Raw genomic sequence first — 13,968 nt, forward strand, 5'->3', positions numbered from 1 at the left:
TGCTCTGGTAGGAAAAAGAGAGAGAGAGAGAGAGAGAAAGAAAGAAAGAAAAAAAGAAAAAGAAAGAAAAACTACATCCTGCTTTTCCTGGGCAGACAACCTCACCAATGTTTCCTTGAGCCTTACCTCTCCAGCACCTTACCACACTAGGGAAAGACAGAAAGAAACAGGCTGGGGGTGTGGACTGACCTACTAACGTCCATGTCCAGTGGCAAAGCAATTACAGAAGCCAGAACTTCCACCTTCTGCATCCAATAAAAGAATTTTGGTCCATACTCCCGGAAGGGTAAAATGAGAGGGGAAGATGACCAGAGGGCTTTGCACTCCAATTTCATCCAAGATCCTGACCAAGAAATAAGAGGAAAAGAATAAGAACATTAATAAGTAATAATAGGGGAGTCGAGTCGGGCGGTAGCACAGTGGGATGCATTGGATCAACCTTCTCGTGGTGCATCCCGTGAGTACCCATTTATTGGGGAAACTGACGATCCTTCCTAGCCGACTGAATCCACATGGATCCCAGTCACTTTCAAAGCCAGCAACAAGCAGACATCAGGCTCAACCTGACGCTGTTGACTGGCTATGGAAGAAGGGCAAACGCTAGAAGAACAGTGGGTTAAGCGCATGTGACACAAAGCACAAAGCGCAAGGACCGGCAAAAGGATCCCGGGTAGAGCCCCGGGCTCCCCACCTGCAGGGAAGTCTCTTCACAAGCGGAGAAGCAGTTCTGCAGGTTTCTATCTTTCTCTCCCCGTCTCTGTCTTCCCCTCCTCTCTCCACTTATCTCTATCCTATCCAACAACGAAGACATCAACAACAATAAAAATAACAAGGGCAACAAAAAGGAAATAAATTTTTAAAAAGTAATAATCGGCGAAGGTGTGACTTTGCAAGGAAGAAAAGGTAGGACTATGGGGGGGGAATGGAAGGGAAAAAAAAGAACAAATATATATAGACAGATAGTTATAGAAATAATAGTCAATCCATATCTGCAACCTTGGGAGAGCTGTAACTTTCAATAGAGAGAATGGGAATACAGAACTCTGGTGGTGAAAACAGTATAGGATTACACACCCTGTTTTCTTATAATTTGTAAATCAGTATTAAGTAACTAAAAAAATTTTTAAAAAGAACATTGTTTGACATATAGGAATAGATCCCTGATAAATTAAAATTCAAATCAGAAAATATAAACTGATTATTTTAATGTAAAATGCTCGAATTTAAAATTTAACTTCTGACTGCAAAAAAAATGAAAAATCTAAATTGAGACATTTGTATTCATAGAATAACTCTCAAGTCTCACATGTAATCAATCGTTTGGTATTATTGACATTTTAAAGAAAAAAAGTGCATTTAAGATTTCCATGCCAAATTCCATTTTCATAGATATATTTATAACTTTCCATACTGAAATGTTCAAAGTCACAATTCTCCTCAGTCCCCCTTGCACTTTGGGAATTTTCCTTTTTTCTATGGCAAGAACATGTACAATGATATGCTATAAAGAAACTCTAGGGTGAAGGGTAGATAGCATAATGGTTATTTAAAGAGACTCTCATGCCTGAGGCTACAAAGTCCTAGGTTCAATCCCCCTCACCACCATAAGCAAGAGCTAAGCAGTGCTCTGGTAAAAAAAAAAAAAAAGAAAGAAAGAAAAAGAGAGAGAGAGAAAGGAAGAAACTCTACAACAGCTGAGGTGAGCTCATTCTTTGCGTGTGAGGCCCGGGGTTCTATTCTCTTCCCAGCATATGACCAAGTAGTAAGCTGATCTTGGTCTTGGTCTCTCATTCTCATTAAATAATTTAATTTAAACAATAATGAGGGGCATAACATAATGACTATGCAAAAATACTTTAATGCCTGAGACTCTAAGGTCCCAGGTTCAATCCCCTGGACCACCATAAACCAAAGATGAACAGTGTTCTGGCAAAACTAAAAATAAACAAATAAATAAAATGAAATGAAAATTTAAAAAATAAAGGAGGAGGAGGAAGGAAGGGAGAGAGTATAAGAGGGAGGGAGAGCGACACTAAAAAAAGTAATTCATAATAACACATAAAACATCGGTCAAATATAAAACTAACCTACAGGACTATGACCTCCTTTCCAACTTTGTAAACACTGACATTTTACCGACAAAAATCTCACACTTCAACATGCTCATCTTCACTTGGGCCTTCAGCTAAGCAGAGTGAGTTTTTATACTTAAAGACAGGTTAAGAAACTAAGGACATAAGTAACTGAGCCAAAACCAGACCAAGAAAAGAAAAGAAAAGAAAAGAAAAGAAAAGAAAAGAAAAGAAAAGAAAAGAAAAGAAAAGAAAAGAAAAAAAAAACTTCAGGCTTCCAACCTAGTATTTTCCACCTGGCTCTGCTAAATTAAGAATTTCAACCTAAGTGACAAAAGCTACTGAGGCAAGACAACTCAGCAGCTAAACTGGCAGCGCTGTGTTCACAAGAAGACCTTACACGTGTAATATTTGTTTACAAAAACAGAATGGATTTTAAAACAAACTATAAGGAGACAAGGAAGCTTAGAGTTTGCCTTCCATGAAAGCTAAAAAGACCCACATCACTAGCACTACAGCAGATAAAGCAGCGCAATGACTTTCCTCTCTTCTTGCTGATGGAACAGAATTAATTCCAAATTGCCAAAAGCTTATTTCCCAAATAAAGCCTCATGTCAACACCCTTCACTCCAGAGGACAAGATGGTAAAAATTATATGAAAATGTCCGTATATGTGCATTTATATCTCTAAGGAGTAAAAAGCCCACAACTTTCAGAAAAGACCCTCGGGATTCTCAAATATTAAAAGAAATTTTCTTTTTACAATGCCTCCAAAAGGAAATATAGGAGACACTAAATTCTAAAACAATCATTGCCTTCATTTTCTCATAAGGAGATAAAATGAATCCAAAATGTAAGTTTAAGGGGCCTAGAGATGGTTTACTCAGTTAGAGAGTGTATTTTACCAAGTGTAAGGAGTCAGGTTCACAGCTCAGCCACTATAATGAAACAGCTGCATATGGGAAAGTTTATGAGAAGTGGAACAGTGCTATAGTGTCTCTCCTTCTCTCTGTCTCCCTCTCCCTCTGTCTTTAACATTCTATCTTTAAAAAATGAATCCACCAGGAGAAGTGTAATCTTGCACACACAGTGTTCCAGAGAGAACTCTGGAGGTAAAAGAAAAAAGTATCTCCTGAAGCTTGGAGTGAATTTGAGCACTGCCTTCAAAAAGCAAAAAGAAATAAACTAGAAATCTATCCTGAATAGTCTGATATTTATGGAAATAGCCATTTTGTGATTATTCGATCCACATAGTGTTTAAAGGTGCTGAAATCTCCAGTAATTAACAGTCCAGCCTAATAAAAAATTCATGAGAAGGCAGAGGAGACAGTACAATGGTTATGCAAAAAGATTCTCATGCCTGAGGCTTTGAGGTCCCAGACTCAATCCCAACATCTTCATCACAGGTCAGAGCTGAGCAGTGCTTTGTGAGAGGGGAAATTTTTAAAAATTTATAATAATAATAGTAGGGAGCCAGACAGTGGTACACCTAGTAGAGAGCACATGTTACTATGCACAAAGACCAGGGTTCAAGACTCCAGTCCCCTGCTTCGGGGGTGGAGGGGCCTTCACAAGTGGTGAAACAGTGCTACAAATGCCTATCCTCTGTGTAACTTCTATCAAATAACTGTTCTATTTATTTTGACAAGAATTAAAAAAAAAAATTCACATCTAAATTTCCTGTTTATGAGAGACTTTTTTTCTTGACTTCCAGGCATCAAGTCTGCACAACTCAAATGCTCCTGGCACTTTTTTTTTCTTTTAATATTAGCTAGAGGCAGGTAAAGAGTAAGAGACACCAACCACAGTGGCACTCTGCTGTTTATGAAGCTTCCCTGCTGCAGGTGCTTCCATGTGGCGGTGGTGGGAGGGGTGGAGGTTGGGGGGGGGAAGCATATCTAAAATCTGGATTCTCACACACTATAAAATATGCACTATACCAGGTGATCTGTCTCCTGGTTCCTAAGACTGAGTTATTTTTTAAGCCAAGGAGAAATGGCTATTATCAGTCTATCATCATTAGATGAGACAAAAGATATATATACATATATATATCATGGAGTCCACAACTTACCTAATACTTTAAGAAAGTCAGAAGCCAGACCTTCCACCTTCTGCACCCCATAATGATGCTAGGTCTATGCTCCCACAGGGATAAAGAATAGGAAAGCTTTCAAGGGAGGGGATAGGATATGGAACTCTGGTGGTGGAGTTTGTACCCCTCTTGTCCCACAATCTTGTCGATCATTATTAAGTCAATCTTTTATTTGCTCTTCATTTTTAGCCAGAAAGTAACAATGACATTCAGTAACGGAAATATATACTAAGGAATTATAAGTATTTAAAAAAGAGAGAAATATATGTTTGCAATGAATAAGGCAACCACCAAATCAATTGTTTTTTTACCATTGGTCAGCCATTCTTTCTTAGCTTCTCAGTTACTTTATCTATTCTACTCCTTCCCAAAGTGCCGAGGTTTCTCTGCATGAAAATTTCTTACAAAGAATAGACTTATTTGTCATCACACAAAAACCATTCAGCAACATTCAAAAAGGGAAATAAATATACCGTTAAGAGTACCAATGAAACAGATGTTTTCAAAGGGTTAACCATGGATAGCTCCAAAAAAATACCTTTAACATAAAGAAAAACGTTTACAAATACCTTTCACTATAAACCGAGCTTTGGCATTAACAAGATATCTCTGGGAATTCATCTAGTAGGGCTGTCGCATAAAAGCTCACTGTGCTTTGTTTTATACAATGGAACATAAGGCTAGAATTATATAGTCATCTTCCCTTAATAATTACTTGGTGTTCCTACTTAAAGTTATGATATATATCTTGCATGCAAAAAAGTCTAATCTGCTCATTTCTTTGTAGGTGAAAATTTTCCTAGATATTCCATACAACCATTAGAGGATTTTTTTTTTATATACTAACTCCTAGCTTCAATTCAGATTCGAAACGTGATCTGACTGAAGCCGTAATAAGACATCTTTTAATAACAAAAGCTTCAAAACAAAGTATTGTCTTTCTAGTTTAAGCACCACATTTTTACTTAGTATCAATAAAATTCATATACCTGATATCAAGATAACTCTACTAACTCCTCAAAACCTCTAGGATCTGTTTGCCAAATCAGAAACCCTTAAAATGAATTTTGCATCCAAATAAAACATGTTGGGTGCGGACAGTCACCAGGAGTGAAGACTTGCACATCTGCAAAATGAAACTGGTCAAAATAAGTCAGTTTATCTAAGTCTCTTCACAGAGCCAACGGGAGAACTGAAATGTGGTATCACCACTGCATAAAATCTTCCAAGTTTAAAGTTCTAAAATATGTCAGCACAAGACACCAATGCCAGAAGCTAGGTCTAGCCAACTAGCCTCTAACCAGGTCACACCATATAATCTGCGGGTTCTAGTATAAAATGAAAGCAGGAGACTCCATTATTAGGGGAAAAGTTGAGACTTCACAAGTCACAAGCTAGTAAAGGGTCACTAACCAAGGCCTAAACACACACATATACCGCTTACATGTAGTAGCTAACCTACTAAGTTACTGGCATAGTCAGCTGAGCATCCAAAGATCAGAAAGCTACACTGGACTGTGATAGGCAGGTTTTCCACAGGGTGGCACACTATTCAGGTCCCATACAACCTCACCCACACAGTACCCTGGCACTGCCTTAGGAATAAGTAAGTAAAGGTGCCAAGTGGTGGCGCCACTAGTAGACTGTGCAGGTTACAATGCACAAGGACCTGCAAGGTGATGTCTCTCTCCCTATCTCCCTCTCTCCCTTGATTTCTCTGTCTCTATCCAATAAATAAATAAAATACTAAAAACAGGTTATAATGCACAAATAAATAAATACTCCCCATCTCCTTCTCTCCCTCTTGATTTCTCTTTGTCTCTACCCAATAAATAAAATAAAATACTAAAACAAAGAAGGAAATAATACAACCCAATTAAATACCAAAGATCTCTGGGCTCCCTCACTTCCAAATAAGCACTGGTGGTACGGGGAGCAAAAGGACAATGTGGCAGGTATAGTAAGATTTCAAATGAGAGCAAAAAACTGGCCATAACATGCAGAGCTAGTGATCAAAAAGGTGAATAGTAAAGTCCGGAGTATCGATCCAATCCTTTGCGGAAAAACCGCACAAAGGATAATATGCCACTGTGGTGCTCCTGTGCCATACTAATGCCTGAAAAGCAACATCACTGGTTTTTTATTTTAAAAAAATAAATCTTCATAATACAAAAGGTTGATCCCAGCTTAGAAGTAGGAGCACTCTGGATGACTCTGTTGTCCTTAAAAATAGCTTGAAATAACTTGCTTCTAGAAGAGAAGAGGGGATAGTATTTTTTTTAAATCATAATCATATTAATTAACAAAGAAAGCCCTGAGGGCTTTTATAGCTGAAAGTGGTATTCAGCCAGGAACATCTGCCAGTGTAGAAAGAACAAAAAGGCTAGATAAAGGAATGAAGCATTTTTCTTCTATAATCCACAAGGATCTGGATCTTAACTAAAAAGCGTGAGGGGATTGCTTCTTTAGTGAAGAAATATTAACAATAACCAACAAGAGAGAGAGAGATTGATTCTAATACTTAACATTCTGAGCCTAGAAAAATAAGGCTTAGTCTTAAGTAACAAGACAATTCATGCCAACACCGAGTGGTACTAGGAGCCTCTTCAAATCTAGAAGTATATCCTAAGCTGAAATTCTACTGAAGTATAGGCAAAGTGTACAGTTTAAAAGAGATGACCTAACATTTTCATAAAAGCAAATTCTACAGCGTAGAAGAGACACCTAAGTACAGAGAAAATCTTAAATTCTTTAGGTTCTAACTTTAAAGAAAATATTAAAACTCACATAAATTGTGGGAGCACAAGTTAACCAAGGTAAGTAATAAAGGGTCAATTTTAAACAAAAAAGGATATATTCTCAAGATGTAAAAAGGAAAAAAGAATCATAGAAAGCTGGGTGTAATGTGTTTCTACATAACCTAATTTTCCCTATCTCATCCACATTATATTCTACAATTTTTTTTCTCTTGCCCACCTATCTCTTGTTCCTTATTTCCAAGGAAACTTGCACAAAGTATGTCTCCAAACCTGAGCAGTGTCAACATGTTTACAAACCACTTACAAAGAGCCCCCCAAACAACGTGACGGACACCCAGCTTATGCAGTGAAAAGTCACCTCTGAACCTAGGTTCAGATGAGAGTGTAAATCCAAGAAAAATTCTCTACCTCTTCACCAAAAGTCAGCTTCCACAAGAATCAACTTAGCACAAATAAATAATTCAAGTAAATATGGGCAAAATCTCCTGAGAAAATTGTCTTCAAGGGCAGACAGTCTTTCAACATATGGAGTAGGAGTTTACCAGAAAGGGCTGGGGAAATAAACTCAACTAGTACTGGAGTGGTTTTACATGACTTTTATCTTATAATGGGGGGGCCTGAATATAATTTTATCAAGATAGAATTATTATGGATAGGAGCACCCAAAAAGTAAGGGCATCTGCATTGTTAACAAACCTATCTTCAAGAGCAAATGAAGGAGAAATGTGCACTAACAAGTATCCATGCACTTTTTTTTCAGGAAAATAGAGCAGATTAAAAATTATCGTAAAGATCTTTTAAAATGAGTACTATTTTAAACGACCATCTGGATAGCTAAAATGCCATACTTCTAGCTCACATCTAGAGGTAAGGTTTTCGTACTTTCTGGACCTTAAAAAAAAACAAAACAAAAAAAACAGCAAGCTGGCTTTTAATGAAATGCTGTGGACAGATGGTTTGTTGGTCATTGTCAAGATCACCTGCTGATGAACCCATGTCGGTCTGAGTGAAACTCCAACACACACACACACACACACACACACACACACGTGTGCATGAGAGCCACAGCTAGCCAAGCCAACACTCCCGGTCTAGTTGGCAGCTCAGTCTCTTCAGCCACTACAGGGGAACCAATGCCCAGAGCCAGCCTCGCCTGATTCCCGCCCAGCGCTCCAGCGCAAACCCGGGATGTGAGATGGAGCTGCGACCTCGCGTGGCTGCGCCCAGCCTCACCTAACACTGTACTGGTGGCAAAGGAGACTGTCTTTTCCCCTTGCCCGGGGTGCCCAAGATCCACGCCACTCTGTACAGGAGTGGGGTGGTCACCGCCAAGTCACCAGGTGCCGCAGAAGGTCCCAGGACCGTACAAGGAGGACCGACCAAGTGGGGGGGGGGGGCTCTACCAGACACCACCCTGGCAATGCTGGGCTGGGAGAACCCCGAGCACACAGTCTCCCACAGGGCAGGATGGCCAGTCCCGCCCCAGAGCTCCTGCCCTGTTTCTAGAAAGGCCCCCTCCCTCCCCCACTTTCCCTTCAATACACTCACCTGCGTCTCAGCGCGGTTCCTCTCGCGCTCCACGCGGCGGCCCAGGCTGTGCCGGCCACGGCCACGCCTGTGCACGCTGCCCCGCTCGCTCGACTCCCGCCGCCCCCAACCGGCTGGTACCCACAGAAGGGGCGGCGCCGCCTCTCCAGGCGCCCAATTCCCTCTACTCCCGCCGCTGCTGGGAGCTGAGCTCTAGGAACTTCCCCCCCACACACAACCTCTGCCGCCGCCCCCACAGGAGCTCCCGCACAGAGTGCGGACGAGGGCTCCCCAGAGACCTCCAGCCCCAGTCCCAGTCCCGCATGGCGCCCGGGGAAGGCGCGTGCAAGCCCGGAGCCTCGGCGTACAAAACAAACCCCGGGGCAGGGCGCGGCGTGCCTGCACGTTGGTACCCGCCCCCAGGTCCCCTTCCCTGCACTTGCCTGCTACTGCTCCGAGCTGCTGCTACTGCTGCTGCTGCTGCTGCTACTACTACTAATGCTTGCGCCCCCCGGCCGTCCACACAACCGCGGAGGAGTAGCTCCAAGCGGGCTCCACAGAGAGAGGCCGAGGTGGCGGGAAGGTGGACTTGAGCCTGATGGAACCCCCGCCCCACCCGCGCCACGCAGGCGACCGGCCTCCTCACCCGGCCGGTAGCTGCCTTGTGAAGCCCAGGCGCCGTGGTCCCGCCGTTTGTAGCAGGGCGGGGAGGAGGGGCTTGCTTGGAAGAGCGCCAGGAGGCGGGGCTGGTGGCGAGCTCACTGCGCTGTGGCTGCAGCCGCTGGCGCGTGCCCTGCCTAAAACAGCCAGACAAATCGGTGCCTAACAGAAGACTCCAGGCAGTAGCAGCTCAGCTTGGTCCCTCTGGGTTTCCACTCCAACCAAGCTCGCTGACCAGGCTTCTCTGGCTGTGCTGAAAGTGTCGTGCGGCCGGAGGCGGCAGATTCCAGGTGCAAGTTTGCAAATCTGATGGCTCCCAGCGCTAACAGAGAGCCTGGGTTATCAGTGTGGGGGTTACTTGGGTTTATATGTGTATATAATGTGCGCGCCCCCACGCACACACACCCACACCCCACAGCCAGAGGGGTAAAAGGCTCTTTTTTTCTCTAATTCATAGCCAAGGGGTCTTGTCCCTGGGCAGAATACTAAAAACGGCTTCCTAGCTCCAGCTGTCCCCTCTGTCAGTCTCTAATAAACCGCCAGTATCTGTACGGGTGTTATACTCTGTTGCACTCGATCGTGCAAGAACCCTCCACTAACCCCCGGCTTCTGAAAAGCCTCCAAAAGACCAACTCTTCACGGAAGGGGCGTCCCTTTGCTGGCTAGCCTGGACCCGCCCCTTGACCCAGCTCAATCACTTTTCCCCAGAAAAACGTGTGCCTGTCCTCAGACCCAGATCTATAACTAGGAGTCAAAACGGACCCCGAGCCACGCACGCAGCGGGAGCATGTTTTTACACCTGCTGCAACGCTTAATTACGAGAGCACCTGTCGTGTTGCTGCTTTTTTTTTTTTTTTAATTATTGCAAAGGCTTCCATTTTAATTCTTCTTCCCGGGAAACTACATTTAAAAAATATCACCTATCATACCTACCTGAAATCACAGGAGGTGACAGGAATTGAACAGTGGGCGACTGAGATGCCGCCAAGAACGTGACAAAGGTTACAGCTTCAAGGGCATGATGCAGGTTTGATGCAGCAAGATGTGCTAAGGGCGCCCAGAGCTCCCCGCCCCCATGCGACGGGCGGGGCTGAGAGGAAAAGGGGGGAGGACATCTCTAACCCTGGACGTGGGTGGAGGAGGCAAAGTTGTCCTCTTGGTGGAAGTCGTGTTAGGCATAGAAGAGTTGGGGGCTCAACCACCTTCATATACAGACAGTCCATTCCACACTTTGAAGGACCCAAACTAGGGACACTAGAAATAGCTAACTGTTTCTGTATCAGCATTTCTGTTGTCACCCCAAATCTGATTTGCAATTAAATGACCTTAATTGACTTTGTATAGATTCCTGGGAAAACTGCTCAAAGCCTCTGCACCTCTCTAAACATTTAATTATAATAATTCCATCCCAATCTTGCTGGACTGCTACGAATATGTATTTTCAAGCACTGGAGGGAAATGGGCCTACCAAATTTGCCAAACCAGAACTGAAACTCTTAGAAGGTCCTATGCTGTACTTCCTGAAGCTGACTCCCAGAAGTTAAGGAGCCTTTTCTCAACAGTTTCCCAAGTGTACCAAATCGCGTGTGCGGTGAAAATATTGTATTTTTTCCTGGAGAATTCCAAGAACAGGTTAACTTTACAGAGTGTGGTTCTCAAGCAGTTGATTAAGAGGGAAAGAGTCCCCAGGAATGCCTAGTGTAAAACAGACTCAGAATAACAATAACTTAAGTGGTTCATTTTTAATCCCCAAAAAGACAACTTTGAAAAATACATTGTTTTTCATAGACTTAGTTGTTCAGGCTCGACAAATTTCCAGATGTTCCCTTAAGAATTCATTATGCCAGGAAGTTTTATAGACTCAAATTTCCTATCATCTCCTCCCCCCAAGTCATTTACACTTTTCTCCTGATCTTTAGGAATTGCTTTTCAATTAGGAAAGTAGTTTATTTAGTTACTATTTTCTGCTATGCCCCCTCCCCATGTTAAGTCTCTAGGGGTTACAGTGTAAGCCCTGAAAAATTAGCCATCTACACACACACACACACCATCCAGAGGATGGGTATGATATATAGAGCTGAAGGCTTAGAATATTAACCAACAGGAGTATTTGTACATGAGTTAGGGAGGGGTGAAAATCTCTGCGTTTGGAGGACAAAGTACAGAGCTATCCATCCCTGTCCAGCGTTGTTAGGAGCAAATACTAAATGGTTGACTATTCCTCTTACCCTCACTACAATAAAGCCAAATCTGCAGCTGGCGATCACAAGAGAAAATGCCCAGTCTCAACAGCAGTTTCGCAAACCCACACTTGAAAATGGATAACAGGGAACGTTTCCAACCTCCAATTTGCCACAATTGTATAGCTCTTATATTAATTCTTTACAGACATGAAATAGGTGGGTACGTAGCAACGTGCTGGGCATAAATTAAGCAACAATGGCCACGCGAGGTCCTGCTCGCTGTGGAGCTTCAGAGGTGGGCACTGCCACCTTGCCACCCCCAGCCCCCACTGCTCTGGAGATGGCAGAGCTGAGTCTGAAGGAGGCTGACCACACATTGGCTTTCCAACCTAGAGGGTGGGTGGGGTGGCAAGCAGCAAGGCATTAACCACCCAGCTGCCTTTGTACCTTTTCCCCATCTTCTCTCCCTCCCCTGCACTACACGGGCGCTCTCACGCACACACTCACGCACACTCCCTAGTCCCAATTATTTAAACTTCTCTTAGGCAAAGACAGTGCGCCTCGTTTACCACCACTACTACCCCCCTCCGCCCTCCCCATCCCGCAAACACTCCACCCTTTCCGCACAACTACCCCGATTCTCTTTGAGCCTAAGCCCTTGAGAAATCACAAAGTTAAAATGAAGCATGTGTCCACCCAGCGTCTCATCCCCAACCATCTTTCTCCAGGCGTCAGTTTAACAATAGCTATTCGAGGAAGGGGGTAGGAGTGAGGGCGGTAAGGAAGGGGTGAGGGCTACGTAAATGAGTTGGTTCCCGGGGTGGTTGCGAAGCCTTTCTGTTCAGCTGGGAAGATTCCCCCCCTCGCGATTACCTCGGCGAAGTCAGCTGGGTAGGACCAAGGACAGGGCTTCCCAACGCCCAGCACAGTGCAGCTCCTAGGCAGCCGCCACTCTACAGAAACAGCTTCAAGGATCTTATTTACGCTTTTCTGAACAAAGGGAAATCTCATATCCGGTACAGGCTTAAGAATTCGGCTCCAAATTGGCTATCTTCTTATAAAACAGATTCACAGTAATTGGGGTCCTGAATTAGAGCCCTCACGCCTAGCAAGGATGAGTTTTGGCAGCTTCCACCTACCCCAGCCCCAACCCTGCCCAAGCCCTCAGGCGGCACGTACTTTTTGCAGTCAACTACGACTCGCTGCCTGGTGCAGCATCTAACATTCATCTGGCAATCTCGTATCCCCCAGCACATGTTATCTGGTTAATGCAATTAAGCCTCGGGTTTTCTCTGGTCTAATCTACAAGCCCAGACTTATTTCCCTTAATGGCACTAAAGCCGGTCCAGCCCTTCGGTTACTTTGCTGAAAGTAGAGGCATGCAACCCGCCAAACCCAAGTTACCTACCCCTCACTTTCCACGAAATGAACTTCCAACTTCAATCCCAAAGCACACTCAATATCTAGACCCCCACTGTACCCCTGACCTATCCTAGCCACATTTACCAATTAAGTTTCTCTCAGTGACATTTGTGAATATTCAGTACGTCAGGCATGCGTCCACGGTCTTTAGTCTAGCTCTCTAGAATTAAGAAGCAGAGCAGTAGCTTTGAAATGAAACAAGCATGTGCAATTAACTTCATATTCTGTATTCTGCTCACTTACAGGTTTTCTGGGTTTGCCAGCGCATCGCTGCAACTAATGATTAAAGAAACCAAACCGAAACTTACCTTTCTCCCTTAAAGATTTTGTGTGTGTGTGTTTTTAAAGTAACGGTGCAGTTCTCCCAATAAGGATGAGCAAGAAGCTGCTGGATAGTTCTCTTAAGACAGCACGAAACCTAAACTGTGCTCGGCTTAAAAGAAGCAAATAAAAAGAAATGCTTTCGACCCCCAAAGTCCAACACTAAAAGAAATGGCGAAAAAAATATGAAAGGGGAGGGGAACTTAAAAAAAACAGACTTTTAAAAGACGGAGACTACCTCCTATTGCCGTTCAACTAAACAAAAAAAGGGGGGGACAAGAAAAACAAACGAAGGAACAAAGAAAAGAGACGAAAGAACGTTTTTTCAAAAAGACGATGTCTTTCTCCTTGTTGCTTTTTAGTAGGTCGCTACAGGAGTAAGCTGCTGCATCTCTAACTGAGAACAGAAATAAGGGGGGAGGACGTCTTAAAAGGGAGGTGGACTGGACCACAGATTTATAGCACCGTATCACCAACCCCTTCTCTGCCTCCGCACTGCCGTGTATGCAGCTGCTCTGCCAGGCTCCTATCCCGGGCAGCACGCGCGGAAGTATACGCCGAGTCGCGCCACAACGTAACTTGTTCATCTCTTCAGGCTTCTGATTGGTTTAGACGCTTCCATTGAGGCCGCCCAGGCGATACTGAGCTATATGATTGGTTAAAAACTCGTGTCACTCTCAATAGCTCAATGGAGTCCCGTTTCAAGGTAAGTTGTACGGAGAGGTACACACTTAACACTGGCGGCGAAGGGAAATGCAAGAAGCAAAAAGAGATGGGGAGAGAGCAACGTGGGAGGGTTGGAACTGTACTATCAGAGTTTGCGAAATGGCACGATCGCCTCTCAAATCTTTCAGCTTCCGAAAGACTCATTTCCTTTGCCATCATTGCCGAATCTATTGCACGTTTCTTTATAACATTAAACTCAGTCC

The 13,968-nt window shown here is 43.6% G+C and overlaps 1 protein-coding gene across 17 annotated transcripts in view; it reads right to left on the bottom strand.

Moving 5' to 3' along the window:
- Positions 1-13,567, bottom strand: part of ELAVL2 (ELAV like RNA binding protein 2) — a 199,215-nt gene extending 185,648 nt beyond the window's left edge. For 10 of the 17 annotated variants that reach the window (XM_060199660.1, XM_060199657.1, XM_060199649.1 and 7 more), the window contains exon 1: positions 13,027-13,566. The gene's annotated coding sequence lies outside the window, so the exon portion shown is untranslated. Of the gene's footprint in view, positions 1-8,896; positions 9,100-13,026 lie in introns of those variants that run through there. The other 7 variants (XM_060199653.1, XM_060199650.1, XM_060199656.1 and 4 more) reach the window with 2 other exon arrangements.
- Positions 13,568-13,968: the final 401 nt, after the last annotated feature.

This window comes from Erinaceus europaeus, chromosome 10 (genome assembly GCF_950295315.1).
Source record: "Erinaceus europaeus chromosome 10, mEriEur2.1, whole genome shotgun sequence".
In the NCBI taxonomy this organism is placed as follows: Eukaryota; Metazoa; Chordata; class Mammalia; order Eulipotyphla; family Erinaceidae; genus Erinaceus; species Erinaceus europaeus.